Source organism: Sinocyclocheilus rhinocerous, unplaced genomic scaffold (assembly GCF_001515625.1).
Source record: "Sinocyclocheilus rhinocerous isolate Xijiao unplaced genomic scaffold, SAMN03320098_v1.1 scaffold3785, whole genome shotgun sequence".
In the NCBI taxonomy this organism is placed as follows: Eukaryota; Metazoa; Chordata; class Actinopteri; order Cypriniformes; family Cyprinidae; genus Sinocyclocheilus; species Sinocyclocheilus rhinocerous.
The window spans coordinates 58,147-76,917 of NW_015628674.1; the positions used below are offsets into that span (position 1 = coordinate 58,147).

General features: G+C 35.4%; 1 pseudogene; it reads left to right on the forward strand.

The window, feature by feature from the left end:
* The first annotated feature begins 2,319 nt into the window (after nt 1-2,319).
* LOC107737901 (hydroxyacid oxidase 1-like) overlaps nt 2,320-18,771 on the forward strand; it is a 63,514-nt pseudogene continuing 47,062 nt past the window's right edge.

An 18,771-nucleotide genomic window follows, 5' to 3' on the forward strand; every position in this document is an offset into this window, starting at 1 on the left:
GTACTCGGCCCGAGTCAAATAATTTTATATTTTCCATAAATGGCAAAACTATAAATGCGCATAATTTTAGAATCATTTTAATGCTGAAGTTATGAATACAAAAATGTTTACGATGTATTAGGATGAATCTCTCAAAAAAAAAAAAAAAAAAAAAAAAAAAAGGGCTTATATTTCACCTAAAAAAAACTCAAGAGAAAAATACAACCTGTTAATAAATAATTAACGTTAAATTGTTCATGCCGATTAAGCACATACAGTATCACATGATCCCTCAGAAATCATTGTAACGAAGGATCATGTGACACTGAAGACTGGAGTAATGGTGCTGAAAATTCAGCTGTCCATCAAAGGCATAAATTACATTTTAAAAGATATTAAAATATAAATCAGTTATTTTAAATGATAATAATATTTCACAATATTACTATTTTTACTGTATTTTTAATCAAATAAATGCAGCCTTGGTGACTTCTTTCAAAAACATTAAAAGATCTTTATTCCAAACTTTACACAGTGATGTAATTAATGTATTTAAATATTAAAATATTTATGTATTATGGTAGTATTTCTTGTGCTGCCTCGATTTTAATAATTTTTTTTAAATTAAATTGTATAACAATTTTTTCTCTGTGACTTGTGACTCTTTATCTTTGCTGCAGTATCCTGTTTTATGCTGTAATGTAGTACAAAAATAGTGTTATAGGTATGAAAACAAATGAAAATTACAGAACTTAAAAAAAACTACTGATGCATTACAATAATGAGAATTTGGGAGAAATGTGCTTAATTGTCATGAAAATGTCGCAATGCAAAACTTATCAAAACTTTTTTTTTTGAGTGAAATATGAATGACGTGTTCTTAACAGGTTGAATGAGATTCATGCATGACAGTTGTTTTACCATGATTCCTTAATTGTTCTATAATTTCTGTAATGATAAATGCTTCCATGTTTATGTTTCACATTCCTGTGCCACAACTCAATCCCGACTGTTTTCAGAAGGAAATGTTCTTAAAGTATGATAAATATGAAGAGTATTTTTGCACTATTGCATTCATCCACACATGATGCATATAGTGTTGAATAGCACAAACTGTCCATACTCATAGTTATCATATTATCAGAGGACGCTTTGCGTACCAGGTCTCAGGATAAGTATTTCTCAGTGGTATGAAGATGTTGTTTTGTACGGTGTAGATTTGTAGTGTATTTCCCTGTAATTGCAAATTGAATTTATAATTTGCACAATAAAACTTTGACAATGTCTTTGGTATTAAAATCGGTGCAGTCTTTGACTGACGGCTCGACGGTCAATTGCCTTTCATTTTTATACTATGGACAGACTGTTTGAATCTGTGTAGCAAATAAATCTTGCTAAATCTTTTGTAAGCTGTAACCAGCAAAGAAACACACCAGCACATCTGTTCAATGTTTCTGTGTCATTTATCATATGCTGAACATCGATTGTCAATTTCATTGTATTGTGTGACAGATATTGTTAATATTGTGTAAGCGGTCCATAACTGCTGAGTTTATGTGTTCATTAAATAGTTTGACTTGATATGAAGTGTTTTGGATTTTAGTTTGTCATGTCAGCATTAAAAATGTTTTGGGTTCAAAAAGAAAGAAAAAAACTATTATTAACAATAATAATTATGATTCATTATATTATATTAATTATACTATATTAATAATTCTAATTAATAATTATAATAAATGATAATGATTATATATTAAGATTAATTAAATCAACATTTGCATCATGGTAGTAATCTTTTTTTATTTTTTTTGCTGATTTAAACAAACAAACATCTGGATGCATGACAATTACCTTAGAGAATAATTAATACAAACAATAAATACAAACAAATTCAAAAGTAAAACATCCCGATGCATTACCGTAATGAAAATTTGGGGTCAAAATGTGCTTTATTGTCAAGAAAATAATGGCACAATAATATTATAAATTAATAATTTTCCTTACAAAAAATGTAATTTATTTTTTCTCTTTTGACACAAGTACACATTGTTCTTGTCATGTTTCTGTCATATGCAACTGCTAATTCTCTGTATAATGAGTCATTTTAATGTAAATCTTTTTATTTGACCATTACACACAGACGGTGTTGATTTTTACTCAGTTGTGTGTTGGTTGTTCACATATTTTTGAGGAGAAGCCCCTATAGCTGTGACGGGGCAAAGGGACCGATGCTGGATAAACATTAGTTGAAAGACTGCAGATAGTTAACTTGAGAGAGTTAATAATTGATCAGTGGCTCTCTGATCCTGGTGAAATCCAGCAGGCTGAATCAGTGGAAACATGTCAGACTCGCTGGTGTGTGTCAGTGATTATGAGCGTCAGGCTCAGACACTTCTACCAAAGTCAGTGTTTGATTATTATTTCTCAGGAGCAGACGAGCAGCAAACTCTGCGTGATAATGTAGCAGCATTCGCCAGGTATGTGACCGTTCATCATCATATGAACAGCATTTGATCTGACAAGCTTTTATGACAGAGAAGACATGCAAAGATCTCAAGATCAACCTGAATCCTATACTGAAGAGAATTAGTTCAATTACAAATCATGCATCTGACCTTATGTGCTAACAAACTGCTAATTGATATATTAAGAACTCTATTATGTTTAGAACCATCTAAAATGAGTGGTGTGACTTTGTAGTTAAAGATCTGGCCTTGTAACCCAAGGGTTGAAGGTTCAAAGCCCAGATGATATGATTCCATTGAGCCCTTGAGCAAAACACGTAAGCGCATGTTTCTCCAGGCGCAAGACAAACATATTCTCAGCTGATCGGGTTATGAAAGTGTCTGCTAAATGAACAACACAATGACAGTTAAAAAAAGAACCAACTATTATCTGATAGCAACAAAGAAATCGTCTCAGGTTACTTATGTAACCATGGTTCCCTGAGTAGGGAACGAGACACTGCGTCCTCTAGGGGTCGCTATGGGGAACGCCTCGTCGTGAACCGTGTCTGAAGCATACATTGAAAAAACACCAACTCGTTGGCCGGCGACAGCCATGACGTCACTACCGGTGCGACTATAGTATAAATAGGCGACGGGAGCTACACATCATTCACTTCTTCGTCTGAAGCTTGCATCCGCAGGGTATCTGCACAGCAACACCTTAGCAACCCCATAACATTCTAACAACAACTCAGAATGCTTATAAACCACATCGCAACATCCTGGCAACCACTTAGAACTTAGCAACAACATAACGTTCTAACAGCACCTCAGAATGCTTAGAAACCACATAACAACACCCTGGCAACTGCATAGCAACACCTTAGCAACCACATAATGCTCTAACAAACTCTAGATGCTTTAATACTATAAAGGCATAAAAAATTGCAATATCTACAATAAAGCAACTTCATTTACATTTTTCTAGTCAAACAGATGCTGCATTGTAAACATTACAGTTTAGATTTAATGTATGATAAAGAAACCTCACAAGAACTATAAAGAAAAACTGATCATATTAACTCCTTTCACAATTCTCGTGAGGTTTCTTAAAGGGGTCATATGATGCTTTTTTAAAGATCATTATTTCGTCCTTTGAAAACCGAAGCGCTCACTGAAGAGCTTTATGTATTTATGGAAACAAATCTCTCTCGTACAGTAGATCACGCCACTCGTGGGGATTCATACTTGCCGCTTCAGCTCCGTCAACACTCGCTACATTATGCTTTTTATGTGGGGAAACATTCAGATATCAGCAGTTCTACAGATACGCCAGCAGTAGCCCACTATAAAAATGCCCTCCTGAAAGTAAAGCCTTCCTGCTCCGGATCCCACGAGGTGAATTACGGCAATTAGAAATCCAAAAAAGTATCACGGCCTCACCATATATTTCAGCACAACTGCCTCCGTTTCCATCAGCAGTGACACAACATGAACTTCATCTCAACCCTCCCGGAGACTTTCGCTCGGCCCCACAAATCAAAGCGCAGCAGAGGCAACAAGGTGCCATTTGAGCGCGAGCTCTGCTGTTTGGATAAAAACCCGGCTCAGTTTTCATACACTGATCAAAAACAACACTCGCAGGACTAATTCCATTTTGCACTCTTGATTTTTTTCCCCCCAGGATGGCCAATTTCGAGACCCCTGATTTAGCCTTCTCCTCAAAAGAGGGTTACGGGGAGGACAGCGGCCTGGCGGTGTATGTAACTCAGGCCATAGATGCCACGGTGAAGTGGGACGACATCGCCTGGCTGAAGAGAATGACCTCGCTGCCTGTGGTGGTCAAAGGAGTTTTGACAGGTGAGCCATCCTGCCGTGTTTGGGGACTGGAGGAGCTGTAGTGTCATGTGTGCTTGTGTCCGAAACTGTGACTTCACAGGATTCAGATAGGCTTCAAATAGGCTTCAAATGAGATAACCAAACAAAGATTTAGTGGCAATGCAATGCAACAAAATATATTTGTAATTTTATTAAAGTATTTAAATAAAATAAAAAAAAATTATTAAATACAATATTGCACTCACATCATCTGTGGTTTTGTCTGAAAGCTGTCCAGACTTCCAGTGCACCATAAAATCACGTCTAAAGATCTAAAACAAATTAAAGTCAGCTTTTGAGACAATCAAACAAAGATTTAGTGGCTATGTTTAAAATAAAATAAAATAAAATAAAATAAAATATTTATGTATTTGTTTTGTTTGTTTGTTTGCATTTCCAAAACCCAAGGTCACTTTATAAAGTTAGATAAAGGGGGAAAAATAGACATATAGCAAACATCCATAACAAAGTATATATAATAAAGTAAATATGATCAACTATAATATGAATAAAATAAAATATTAAATAAAATAAAGTGAAAATATAACAAATATAAAATAAAAAACAATATGAAATAACAAAAAAAATACAAATATAAAATAAAGTTTAAAAAAAATACGTTGAATTTAGAGATGTGTATGAGTACATTTACACCTTTAAACAATTCCATCAGACATCATTTCGATTCTTTCCATAAAATGCCAAACTTGCACGCATAGGATTGTGGGATATCTTAGGCACTGAAGGACAAACCTGTTCTGCCTGCAAAAAGTGGCCAAATACATGCATGTTATGAAAACATTACATATTTAAAAAGTGAAAACTTACACTAGTACACTAGCTGACCTCAAAGCCAATAGACATGAAATAAAGCCATGAAGGTCCACTTTGGATTTCATTAAGTCTGTACATAATGTCTTCTCTCTCTCAAACCGCCTCACTTGCCTGCACCCTTAAAAATAAAGGTCTTATGGAGATTAGTAACATTCTTGATGTTGCATTATAGGTTTTTAAGATCATATTATTAATTAATGGAACAGTACAGTTTTTTCCTATAGAACTACAGAATTAAAGTTCTGACTCTAAATGGAACCTTTATGCTTAAGAATGTGGAATGCTCACCCTCACTGATACAGAATGACACATCTGCATAACCTAATCAAAACAAAGCGGCCGGTCGACCCCGTCTGTCAGCGAGGGGCCGCTAATTAAAGATAATGTGCCATTTATCTCCTGAGAGGAAAAAGCAGTCAGTCTGTGAGCACTGAGGTTATCTCAGAAACGTCTAGAAGCTTTACTGCTGTTATTGTGTCTTCAGATAAACTTTTATCTTCTCTTTGGCTCTGGAAATGGCACATTCTGTAAATAAAAGAGTCAAAACACACACACACACACACAATCTTTTCATTTCAGCGCAGACCAAAGGATTTAAATGTGTTCCCTGACAAACTCAGAAATGTATGTTGAGTGGGGGAGTAATTGGGGAACACCATTAGTTAGTTTAGCTCATGTGTGGAACATAATTCTCCTTGAAAAGTGCATTCCTGTTGGCCTCGGCTGAAAGGAAAACGGCATTTAATCATTTTCGGGATTTTTCCGAACAGAACAGACTTGGAGAAATTAAATTACACTATGTAAAGCTAATTTTTCACCTTTTCTGAAGTTGCTTTCCTGTGCAAAAATCAGCATCTTGATGCTATTTATGAGCAATAGTTTCCTAAATGAGTAAATGCAATAGCAACCGAAATGCTTGGAATAAAAGTTTTAAATGAATAGTTCACCCAAAAATGAAAATCAGTTTACAGTTTACTCACCCTCAGGTCATCCAAGATCTGGATGAGTTTGTTTCTTCATCAGATCTGGAGAAATGTAGCATTCCATCACTTGCTCAGCAATGGATCCTCTGCAGTGAATGGGTGCCGTCAGAATGAGAGTCCAAACAGCTGATAAAAACATCACAATAATCCACAAGTAATCCACACCACTCCAGTCCATCAGTTAACATCTGGAGAAGACAAAAGCTGCATGTTTGTAAGAAACACATGCATCATTAAGGTGTTTTTAACTTCAAACCATTGCTAAAATACAAGTACATGATACATAACGCTTCCTCCAGTGAAAAAAGTTGTCTCATCTGAATCAGGAGAGAAATCTGCACAGATCAAGCTCCGTTTACAAGTCAAACCAGTCCAAAACAGCTCTATTGTGGCTGGATTTTGATGTGAGAGACAACAGGAGATGAACTTTTTCACTGAAGGAAGCATTATTTTGGATTACGGACTCGGATTTTAGTCGAAAGCAATGGTTTGAAGTTAAAAACGTCTTAATGAAGGATTTGTTTCTTACAAACAAAGCGGTGTGGATTTCTTGTGGATTATTGTGATGTTTTTATCAGCTGTTTGGACTCTCATTCTGACAGCACCCATTCACTGCAGAGCATCCATTGGTGAACAAGTGACGGAATGCAACATTTCTCCAAATCTGATGAAGAAACAAACTCATCTACATCTTGGACGGCCTGAGGGTGAGCACATTTTTGCATGAACTCTTTATTTAAATCCAGATAAAGGCAGCTTTGCATACCATAATTGCAATGTAACAGTTTCCTCCGTGCAAAAGGTTTTGGCTCCAAATTGCAGAATGAGAAAAGGCAAAACTGCTTCAGAAGAACCGCAGTAATTAATGTTCTGCTCATGGTGAATCTCGTCGTTTTAGCTGAAGATGCCAAAGAAGCGCTGAAGTATGGGGTGGATGGAATACTTGTCAAACCACGGAGCAAGACAGCTTGATGGAGTTCCAGCCACCGTAAGTGTCTGTTGAAGAAATGAGGCATTATTGTTCTCCACAGACCTCCAACCCACAAGTCCTCTTTGCAAACTATCCTCTGCGGCCTGTAAATTGCATCTTTGATAGTGTGGAATACGGTCCCTGGTTTGCCGAAGTGGACGCCAAACAAAGGTTTGGATGCAACCTCAAGTTTTATGAGCGCATAGTGGTCTCCAAAACTGAAGAACGTCAACTGAGCGTGAAGAGCGTTCTGAATATAGATACAGAGATGGTGTATCTGCTCCAGGTCTTCCAACACTTGCGTTTTATGTTATGATCTATAATTAGTGCTGATGATGATTTATTGAAACTCTATCCTTCTAGAAGTTTCTGTGATAACCAGTTTTGGTGATACAATATACTGTAAGACAAGAAACATAAGAGTAAGTTTAGATACTGAAAATGCATTGGTTTGGAATAATTCATATTTTTAATGTTTTTGAAACAAGCCTTTTCTGCTCACCAAGGCTGCATTTATTTGATCAAAAATACAGTAAAAACAGTAATATTGTGAAATATTTTTACCTTTTAAAATAGCTGTTCTCTATGTTAATATCTGTTAAAATGTAATTTATTTCTGTGATCAAAGCTGAATTTTGAGCATAATTACGCCAATCTTCAGTGTCACGTGATCCTTCAGAAATCATTCTAATATGCTGATTTGCTGCTCAAGACACATTTCTGATTATTATCAGAAATAATGTGAAAGCTGTGAGACTTTTTTTTCATGATTCTTTGATGGAAGAACAGCATTCATTTGAAACAGAAATCTTTTGTAACATTATACATGTATTTACTGTCACTTTTGATCAATTTAATGCATGTTTACCCCACATTTTTGAATGGTAGTGTAACGAATCAGTCCACTGAAGGCGAGCGTAGTGAGAACCCAAGTGAAGTTTATTTACAGGTGATCCAAACTCCAAACATAATCCAAACAAAATACACAGACTAGAGACACAGACTTGACTTGGCGAGGCATGAACAGACTTGACTAGGCATGAGCAGACTTGACGTGGCATAAACAGACTAGACTCACCGACAGCGGGTTACAACTTCAATACACGACCAGGCACAATGACAACATGATGGCTACTTATAACAGACAATGAGGGTCACATGACAAGAACAAACCAATGGGAAACAAGACACATGACTAAGACAACCAATCAGAACAAGAGGCGTGAAACTGCTGGGTTCATTGTAGTGGTCGTGTATTCTGTAACGAATCAGTCCACTGAAGGCGAGCATAGTGAGAACCCAAGTGCAGTTTATTTACAGGTGATCCAAACTCCAAACATAATCGAAACAAAATACACAGACTAGAGACACAGACTTGACTTCACGAGGCATGAACAGACTTGACTAGGCATGAGCAGACTTGACGTGGCATAAACAGACTAGACTCACCGACAATCATAGTTTTCACAAAAATATGAAGCAGCACAACTGTTTTGTTACATTGATAATAATCAGAAATGTTTCTTGAGCAGCAAATCAGTATATTTCTGAAGGATCATGTGACACTGAAGACTCATGTAATTAGTCATATCTGAAGAGTAATGGTGCTGAAAATTCAGCTTTGATCATAGCAATTAATTACATTTTACTATATATTCACATAGAAAAGTTATTTTAATTATTTTTTACTGTATTTTTGGTCAAATAAATGCAGCCTTGGTGAGCAGAAGAGACTTCTATTAAATTAAATTAAATTAAATTAAATTAAATTAAATTAAATAAATTTAAATCAAATAAAATAAAATCAAATTATTATAATGTTAGTTAGTTATTTGAATTGATTTAAAGTAAAACAAAAGTATTTATTTTATAACAAAAAATAATTACAAGAAGGAGAAACTATATTGAACTATACATTTAAAAATATTTTAAAATAAAATATAAACAAATTAAATAAATGCAGATTAACTACAGTAGTGGGATTGTTCTGTATTTAATTTTTTTTTCTGTATGTTGTCTTCTGGCAGGCTGTCGCTCACTAAAGGAAGTCAACAGATCCCTTCTGAGAAGATTTGAATTCATTTCAAGGATCTATTGAGCAGAACTGTTGCATGCTGGGAGATTTCATGTGTGCCAGTGACTGGACCGACTTGTGTAATTCAAATGAACCCAGAGGATTTGGGCACGACAGATTTAGCATCATGAATAAAACATTTGTGTAAGTCATTCGTGTAAAAGTTTGAATAAATGCATCAAAAGCATGTGGTTTGTACAGACGTACTGAGCCTGACAGCAGTAATCCTTCCTGTTTACTGGAAGCAGGCAATGTTTAGTAACCCAAACCAGTTTTGTGACTCTTCCAGTTTTCTTCACTGTCCGGACACTGGGAACAAAATGAAGAGGATATTTAAAGGCATATTACATCTAAACATGAACCAGGGTTATTATACTAAAAACTAAAACTTTAACTAAAAACATTAAAATTGGTGAGCAGAAGAGACTTCTTTCAAAAACATAAAAAATCTTAAATACTCCAAACGAGTGTATAACTGAGAATGCAGGGCAATCTTTGAGCAATAACATACAGTAATGTGATGGAGTATGTCAGTGCAGATTGACGTTCTGCCTGCGGTTGTGGAGGCTGTAGAAGGAAAGGTGGATGTCTTCATGGACGGAGGTGTTCATAAGGGCACAGATGTGCTGAAGGCTCTGGCTCTGGGAGCAAAGGCAGTGTTTGTAGGGAGACCTGTTCTGTGGGCGCTCGCTTGCGAGGTGAGACACAGTTAATATTGAATTACTGGACATGCATGTTAGTTCTCAATGTCTAACCGGACATCAAACTTTCTGTCTTCAGGGTGACAAAGGAGTCAGCAATGTTCTCCAAATACTGCGCAAGGAACTTCACCTTGCATTGGCGCTGACAGGTATTTGTATTGGTGCTTACAGGTACCGTATTGTCCCGAATATAAGACGATATTTTTTTCTTGGAAATACATCTGAAAAAACGCGGTCATCTTATATTCAGGGTCTAGACTTTGACATGTCAATAATACACCCACAACACTATGAAGAGGATATTTAAAGGCATATTACATCTAAACATGAACCAGGGTTATTATACTAAAAACTAAAACTTTAACTAAAAACATTAAAAAAAAACATTTTTGTTGCTTGAAATAAAATATTGAAAAACCTTAAACTTTATTATTGGAAATTATCATAAAAAAAAAGAATATAGAAGCTCATTTCCATGACTGGATTAAAACAAAACATACATACATACATAAAAGTTTAAAAAAAGAAAACTAATAAAAATGACAAAAACACAACAAAATTACTAGAACATTAACTAAAATTAAAATGGATAATATAAAATATGGAAGCTCATTTCCGCAACAGGACTAAATAAATAAATAAATATTTAGAATTAAATTCAGAATTTCAAAATATAAACTTGCAATTCTGAAAAGAAAATTCTGAATTGTGAAACAGAAAATCTCAATTGCGAGGAAAAGGTCAGAATTGCGAGATAAAAAGTCACAGTTACATTAAAAAAAAATATATATATTCCATGGTGGGGAAAAAAAAAACACTTTTTTTTTTAATCTGTAATTTCATAATTGTGAGGAAAAAACTAAAACTTTTCCTCATAATAACATTTTTTTATTTTTTTATCCTGTGGCGGAAAAAGGCTTCCATAAAAGAAAACCTAATTATTATTAAAACTATTATTAAAGACTTAAATAACATATAACATGAACTCATTGTCATGTTGCAGCTGTTTTCCACACAAAGATGCATACGGTAATAAAAATGTGATTTTTGAGTGAGCTAACCATTTAATTAATGCCAGAGCATTTGTCACACAGTAATATATTTCCACTAAAAGAAACAACCGTAAATAATTACTTCATGATTTATGTTAATGCACTTTTTCTTGCATGCACATGAAAACCAAAAAAAGATTTCCCCTTATTGTACTTGTCATTTGCATTTCTCTCTTTGCTTACAGTGCTGTGAATGGTTTCACTGCAGCGAGTTTCTCATGAATATGCATTCTCCCTCCACGGGGCCCGAAAGGCAAACAGGATTGTGAGAGGTTCAGAAAGGTCACACACAAGGCATGGGGATTTCTTTACTAGCTCTTTCCATGACTGAACCACAGGACCTGAATGAAGCCATTATATGCATTGACTCTCCGCAGGAAAACAAACTTTGTCAGGGTCTGTTCATTAGCACCAAACACTTTGTTTGAACCTCCTACTTGTGTGCAGGGGCCAGAAAGGGGAAGTGAGCTCCTGCTGAAATCAAACAAAACCTACACTTTATGAGAGGTTTTGCATTGTTTGCGTGCAACCTAGATACTTAGATGATAAACGTACAGTGGCTCCAAATGGTTTTGCATTAGATAAATAATTTATAATCAATTGCATATGCATGCAAATGATGCAATCTCTTGCTTTGCTGCTTTGTTATCCAATGCAATGTTTATGCGTTTTTAAATGTGACGTGTGCATCCAAAAGCATGCAAATGATGCCATTTTTGCATCTTGCTTTGATGCTTTGTTATTAAATGCAATGATATTTAGACATTTTTCCAAATACATTTTCATTAACGCATGCTGAAATCTGCAATAAATGAATTTCTTCCTCAGGACTTGTTTTTCAATGCAAACATCTAAACATTCTTCAATCATGACACATTTACTTGAGAAGTAAAACTGCTTAAGATATTAAGTCTTGTTTTATGAAAAATATATCAAAATTTAGTTTTTGCTTTAAATAAGAACAAATATCTTCCTATGGAGTAAGAAGAAAAAAAACTTGCTTACTCTCTTTGAATTAAGTTTCTCTTTCTGACCCCACTGGCAGATGTTTTTCTTGTTTTAGGCATAAACTCGCTTCATTTTGATAGTTTTTTTGGAAACAAGACTTAATATCTTAAGTCATCTCACGTACTTGTATCTTGATTTACGAATGTTTCGAACATTTATACAGCAGAAGTAGTCAAAAATACTGAGGGAAAAAAACTTTTTTTGCAGTGTTCACTTTTGATTCACTGAAAAACGCACATGCCTGTTGATCTTCAGCCGTCATATCACTAGTGCTGACGCAGCAGGTCACCAGTTATCTCAATATAACCTCGTCTGCAGGCCACAGAAAAAGAGCTGCACTGAAGGATATCATTTTGAAACACTGTGTGGCCATGAAGAATCTGAGCGAAAAGCGCCCGCATCACACAGCTGTTATTCTAATTTGTTGGAGCGTTTGCAAATAGCACCGAGACCGCATCACCCATAAAAGTTAGCAGAGGTTTTGCTTAACAAGGCGCTTTTGTCTGACCAGAGGAGGGCACTTGTTCAAACACACAAACCAAAGTGAAGAAAACAAAAGTGGCTCATCGAGAGAGAGAAGGAACGTTCTGCTCTCATGTCACCAGCCCTGCATGCAGATACTCAGAATGGAATACTACTATTTTTGCAACAGTACTGTGGCAATAGAATGTCTAGATGAATTACTACATACACTGTAAAAAAAAAATCCGTAAAATTTACGGTAAAAAAACGGCAGCTGTGGTTGCCGGAATTTTACCGTAAAAAATACGGTAGCAACGTTTTAGGTTTTACGGTTGTAACTTAAATTTACAGTTAAATTCACGGTCATTTTTTACAGTGATGTAAAAATGTGCATTATACAACCAAAGCACGCTGTGTGTGAGATAATGCATCCCATAATGCAATTCACTCAACCTGATCTTACATCTCCAGTGCAGTGTTGTTATTGTTAACTGAAACTATTAAAAGGTTTTGTTAATTTTTTTAAATTGAATTGAATAATCTGAAATAAAATATAAATATTAGATGAAATATAAAATATGATACAATATTATAATACAAAATATTAAAATAATATACAAATCTGAAATATTAAAATAATGTTAATTAAAATTATTCATGTTAATTTGTTTTAAAATTGAAATAAAGCTGAAATAAAATAAAATATAAATATTAGATGAAATGTAAAATTATAAAATATCAAAATAATACAAAATATTAAAATTAAAAAAATAAATTAAATAATGTAACACTATAAAATATTAAAATAAGTTAAACTACAATAATAATGTAAAAATATAAACATATACTGTTTAACACTGAAATGTAACTGAAAATAGGTTTGTTGTAGTACTAAAATCACTAAATGTAAAACTAAAAAAAAAAAAATCAAATAAAAGCATGATTTTTTTAAAATAACAAATGCACATAACAAAATTGCTAAAACTATCATTAAAATAAAAACTGAAAATACATAAACAAAACCCAATTCAAAATATTAATGAATACTATAATGATACATAAATAATAATAACATTAGTACTGTGTGATGAATAAACCGTAAGTGATATCAGCTCAAAGATATTTTATTTAAAATCTTTAACTACAGAAACAAAATGAATATAAGTATATAAATGTGACCCTGGAGCACAAAACCAGTCATAAGGGTCCATTTTTAGAAATTGAAATTTATACATCATCTCAAAGCTGAATAAATAATCTTTCCATTGATGTATGGTTTGTTAGGATTGGACAATATTTGGCCGAGATACAACTATTTGACAATCTGGAATCTGAGGGAGCAAAAAAAAATCTAAATATTGAGAAAATCGCCTTTAAAGTTGTCCAAATGAAGTTCTTAGCAATGCATATTACTAATCAAAAATTAAGTTGTAATATATTTATGGTAGAAAATGTACAAAATATCTTCATGGAACATGATCTTTACTTAATATCCTAATGATTTTTGGCATAAAAGAAAAATCAATAATTTTGACCCATACAATGTATTTTTTGGCTATTGCTACAAATATACCCCAGCGACTTAAGACTGCTTTTGTGCTCCAGGGTCACAAATAATAATGTGATATGTTTCACCCAGATTATTCTATGACGTATAAATATAAATATTTTCATTTCATATTTAGTGGTAAATCATCACATTTACTAGTTACGGATTTGAACAAACCCCTAATTGTAAGTATAAACTTCACAATTATTTGCGCTTGTGAAATAAGGCCTTGGATTTGTGGAGCCGTGACCTGGCTGGCAAACACGTGTCTGTTTCTGAAATACAGTGTCTGGCCGCAGCTTTAGCTTGGGTTTGTGCGCGCTGAAGTCAGTGTGGGACAGGGTGTGTCCCGCTGAGCCTGCGCTTGTTGTGACACAGCAGAGATCTGCACCTGTGTGTCTAGACAGAGACTCGCTCTCCTGGACCACAGCCCGGCGCTTCTCTGAGGACAGAATAAGAGATTGCTTATTTCTCACGAGTTTTCACATATGATTTCATTCCTCTTTGTTACAAGAGAACATAAATCATGGATAAAGTGACTATAAGAAATGCTGAGAGCATAACTCACTAGAGTGGTGGTTGCCTGTGTAAAACTCGCTGAGTGCTGCGAGTGGTTGCCAAGGTGTTGCTATGCAGTTGCTAGGGTGTTCCAGGAAGTGCTTGCCCGTGCAAAACTCGCCAACATGATTCTATGGTGTTCTATACGTTCTTAGGGCGTTGCTATGGTGTTGCTAAGCTGTTGCTAGGGTGTTCTGGGCAGTTACTTTGTGTCTGTCAACGCAAAACTCATCACCATGCTAGAGTGTTACTATGTGGTTGCTATGGTGTTCTGTATTTTCATAGGTGTTGCTATGTGGTTGCTATGGTGTTCCATGCATTCTTAGGGTGTTGCTATGTGGATAATAGTTTTCTGTGCATTCAGGGTGCTTCTATACGGTTGCTAGGGTGTTTTGGGTAGTTAGTCCATTCAAAACTCACCATTATGATGCTAGGGTGTTGCTATGTGGTTGCTATGGTTTTCTATGCATTCTTAGGGTGTTGCTATGTGGTTGCTATAGTTTTCTATGCATTCTTAGGGTGTTGCTATGTGGTTGCTATGGTTTTCTATGCATTCTTAACGTGTTGCTATGTGGTTGCTATGGTTTTCTATGCATTCTTAGGGTGTTGCTATGCAGTTGCAAGGGTGTTCTGGGTAGTTACCAGAGCATGTTTGTCCATGCAAAACTCGTCACCATGTTAGGGTGTTTCTACGTGGTTGCTATTGTGTTTTATTTGTTCTTATGGTGTTGCTATGTGGTTTCTATGCATTTTTAGGGTGTCGCTATGTAGTTGCTTGGGTGTTCTGGGATGTTACCAGGGTGTGTGTGTCCATGCAAAACTCTTCACCATGTTAGGGTGTCACTATGTGGTTGCTATAGTGTTCTTTGTTTTCATGGGTGTTGCTATGTGGTTGCTATGGTGTTCTATGTGTTCATACTGCATTGCTATGTAGTTGCCAGGGATTTCTGGGTAGTTACCAGGGCGTGTTTGTCCATACAATACTCACCACTATGATGCTAGGGTGTTGCTATATGTTTGCTATGGTGTTCTATGTGTTCTTAGAGCATTGCTGTGTGGTTGCTATGGTTGTTGTATGCATTCTTAGGATGTTGCTATGCTGTTGCTATGGTGTTCTATGTGTTCATAGGGCGTTGCTAGGAAGTTGCTAGGGTTTTCTGGGTAGTTATTAGGACATGTTTGTCCATGCAAAACATGTCAGCATACTAGGGTGTTAGTATGTGGTTGCTGTGGTTTTCTATGCATACTTATGGCATTGCTATGCAGTTGCTAGAGTGTTCTGGTTAGTTACCAGGATGTGCTTGCCCATGCAAAACTAGCCACCATGATACTAGTGTGTTGCTATATGGTTGCTGTAGGGTGTTCTATGCATTCTTAGGGTGCTGCTATGCAGTAGCCAGGGTGTTTTGGCTAGTTACCAGGACGTAGTAGCCCATGCAAAACTCGCCACCATGATGCTATGGCATTCCATGCGTTCTTAGGGTGTTGCTATGTGGTTGCTAGGGTGTTGCTATGCATTCTTAGGGTGTTGCTATGCAGTTGCTATGGTGTTGCTATGCATTTGCCAGGGTGTTCTGGGTAGTTAAGAGGGCGTGCCTACCCATGCAGAACTCACCTCAATGATGCTAGGGTGTTCTGTGCATTCTCAGGGCATTGCTAGGTGGTTGCTAGGATGTTCTATTCAAAAAGCAAATGAGATATTGTTTGAACACTAAAGATGTAGGCAATACACCTCTCAAAAGTATCTCTTTTAGTCTGAGATGCCAACCAAAACAGTCTAACATGCATAAAAATATACAGCACATACAAATACTAAATAAATAAAATTCACAAATGATTCCAAACTACTTCCACTGAGATCGTTTCAATGCATTTCAATTTGCTTCTCCATTAGAAATACTGTGGCCAGTGCTGGGTAGATTACTTACAAACTGTAGTCTGTTACTGATTACAGATTACATGATGAAAACTGTAGTTAGTGATGTCATCTAGGTTACTCATTTTAGGTAATGTATTCTGACTACTTTTTAGATTACTAATAGATTACTTTTTTACTAAATTTGTTTTAACATTGTCTTTGAATATAGTCAAAGCTGGATGTGTGACACGCAGTAGGATTTTTAAAAGGAAATTTTAAAAGAGGAAAAAATAAGAATTAGGGAGAATCAATAAATGATGAATAGTTTACTGCCATTGCGTACATAATATGTAACCATGTAATCCATAAAAACGTAACTGTAGTCTGATTGTGAGTATTTTCAAATGTAACATACCCTAATTACAAGTACTTAATTTTTGGAATCTGATTACGTAATCCAAATTGCATGTAATCATCTACTACCAAGCCCTGGCTGTGGCCAAATGAAGATATCTTAGAAGAGAGTACAGTTATGCTGCCTACCTTTTGGAACACGCTTCACTCAAATGAGACCTACGTAGAGTCTAAAAATCTGCTCCCTACTGACTGGCTCATCAAGCACGAGATTCCAGTCATATATCCAGAAGAGGGCAATGTTTAGCTTCTCATCTGTGAAAAAACGTCTGTCTGATTATTGGGTTTCCCCTGTAAAGACAAGCACATTATTATTTAAAACAACTGTTCTGCATCGAGACAAACATCTTTTCCTCATTGTTCAGAAAACATCTTTGCAGGATGCGATTAATGCGCTCCGAATTAATGCTGTGGTGTGGGATTAAACAAATCTACATTAAACACAAAAGAAACAAACCTGACGTGCAGATCGTGGAGTTATACCCTCATTAAATGTCAACAAATGCATCTGATTAACTCTTTTATTGCTCTTTCAAGCCCAACTGTTGATGGAAAATCAGCCGAGTTAAAAGATCTGGCATGGGCGATACGGCAAACAGAACAAGGCAGTTCCTTCCTGTGGCACAGAATGTAATGGCCTGGAAAACCATATCAATGTGCAAGTAATTACTCCATCATACTTCCCACAGTAGTCATCTGCCCGGGGATCAGGCATGATTGTTAACCCACCAGAACTGATCTCAAACTAACACTCAGGGTCACTAAAACAACTTTGGACTGACACTAACGCACGGCCGTCAAGATGGTCTCGACACGTAGGGCATCTATGAGGAGAAACGAGAAGGGGAATAAGAAAAACAAACAGTGCATGCTGTGATTTCATACGTTTAGGGGCAGCTCTGCTTCTGAAGCCTTCCCACGTGTTTCGCCGCTCTGGCTGCAAGGGAATACTAGCTCACTGTATACTGCATACTTATTTTTATTTTATTTTTTTAAATACTACGTGCAACTGTGTATTATGCAATTCTGTAGCTAAAAAAAAGACAAGGTCATGGGTTCGATTCCCAGGGAGTGCATGAACTGATGTACCTTGAATGCAATGCAAGTCGCTTTGGAGAAAAGCATCTACAAAATGTATGAATGCAAATGTAATGCAAACAGTATCCCAGCTAACGAGGAACATTCTGACAAGGTTATCTCAAATATATGAACAAATGTTCTTCCAGTAATGTTAATAGAGCATTTGTTCAGAGTTAACTGGTCTTTACTAATATTCTCTAAACATTAGCACAAACATGTTATTTGTACATCATTCATGGAATGTTTTAGTTCTGAAACATTTAGTGGTAAGTTCATTTAATGTTTTTTTAAATGTTACTATTTGTTTCAGTGTTCAGAGAACATTCAAAAACAACATTCCAATAATGTTTGCATGTTCCCTTAAAGTTCTTATAACCAAGAAAAAACATTTTTAAAAGATTTAGGTTTTGAACATTTAGAAAGCATTCATAATTTAATGAAAAATTAGCAAAAAGTTCTTAGAATATATATTTTTTGAGTTGGGGAGTTGTCTGGTCTTTAATAATGTTCTCAAAACGTAGTTGCAAAAATGTTATTTATACATTATTCATGGAACATTTTATGTCCGAGACTAGTTGGATGTTTATCTAACATTTTTTAAATGTTACTACTTGTTTCAAAACATTCAGAGAACATTCAAAAATAACATTCACATAATGTTTGCATGTTCAACATTCATTTGTATGAATTCGTATGAACACGCTCAACATTCGTATAACCAAGAAAGAAACGTTTTTAAAACATTTAAAAATGAGAACATTCAGAAATAACATTTTCATAACTTAATAAAATGTCGTAACTTAATAACATTCTTAGACCATATTTGTGTTAGCATATTTGTTGTTCAGAGAACATTCAAAAGCAACATTTCTATAATGTTTGCAAAATTCTACATTAATTCTAAATGAATTCTAAATCTCACCC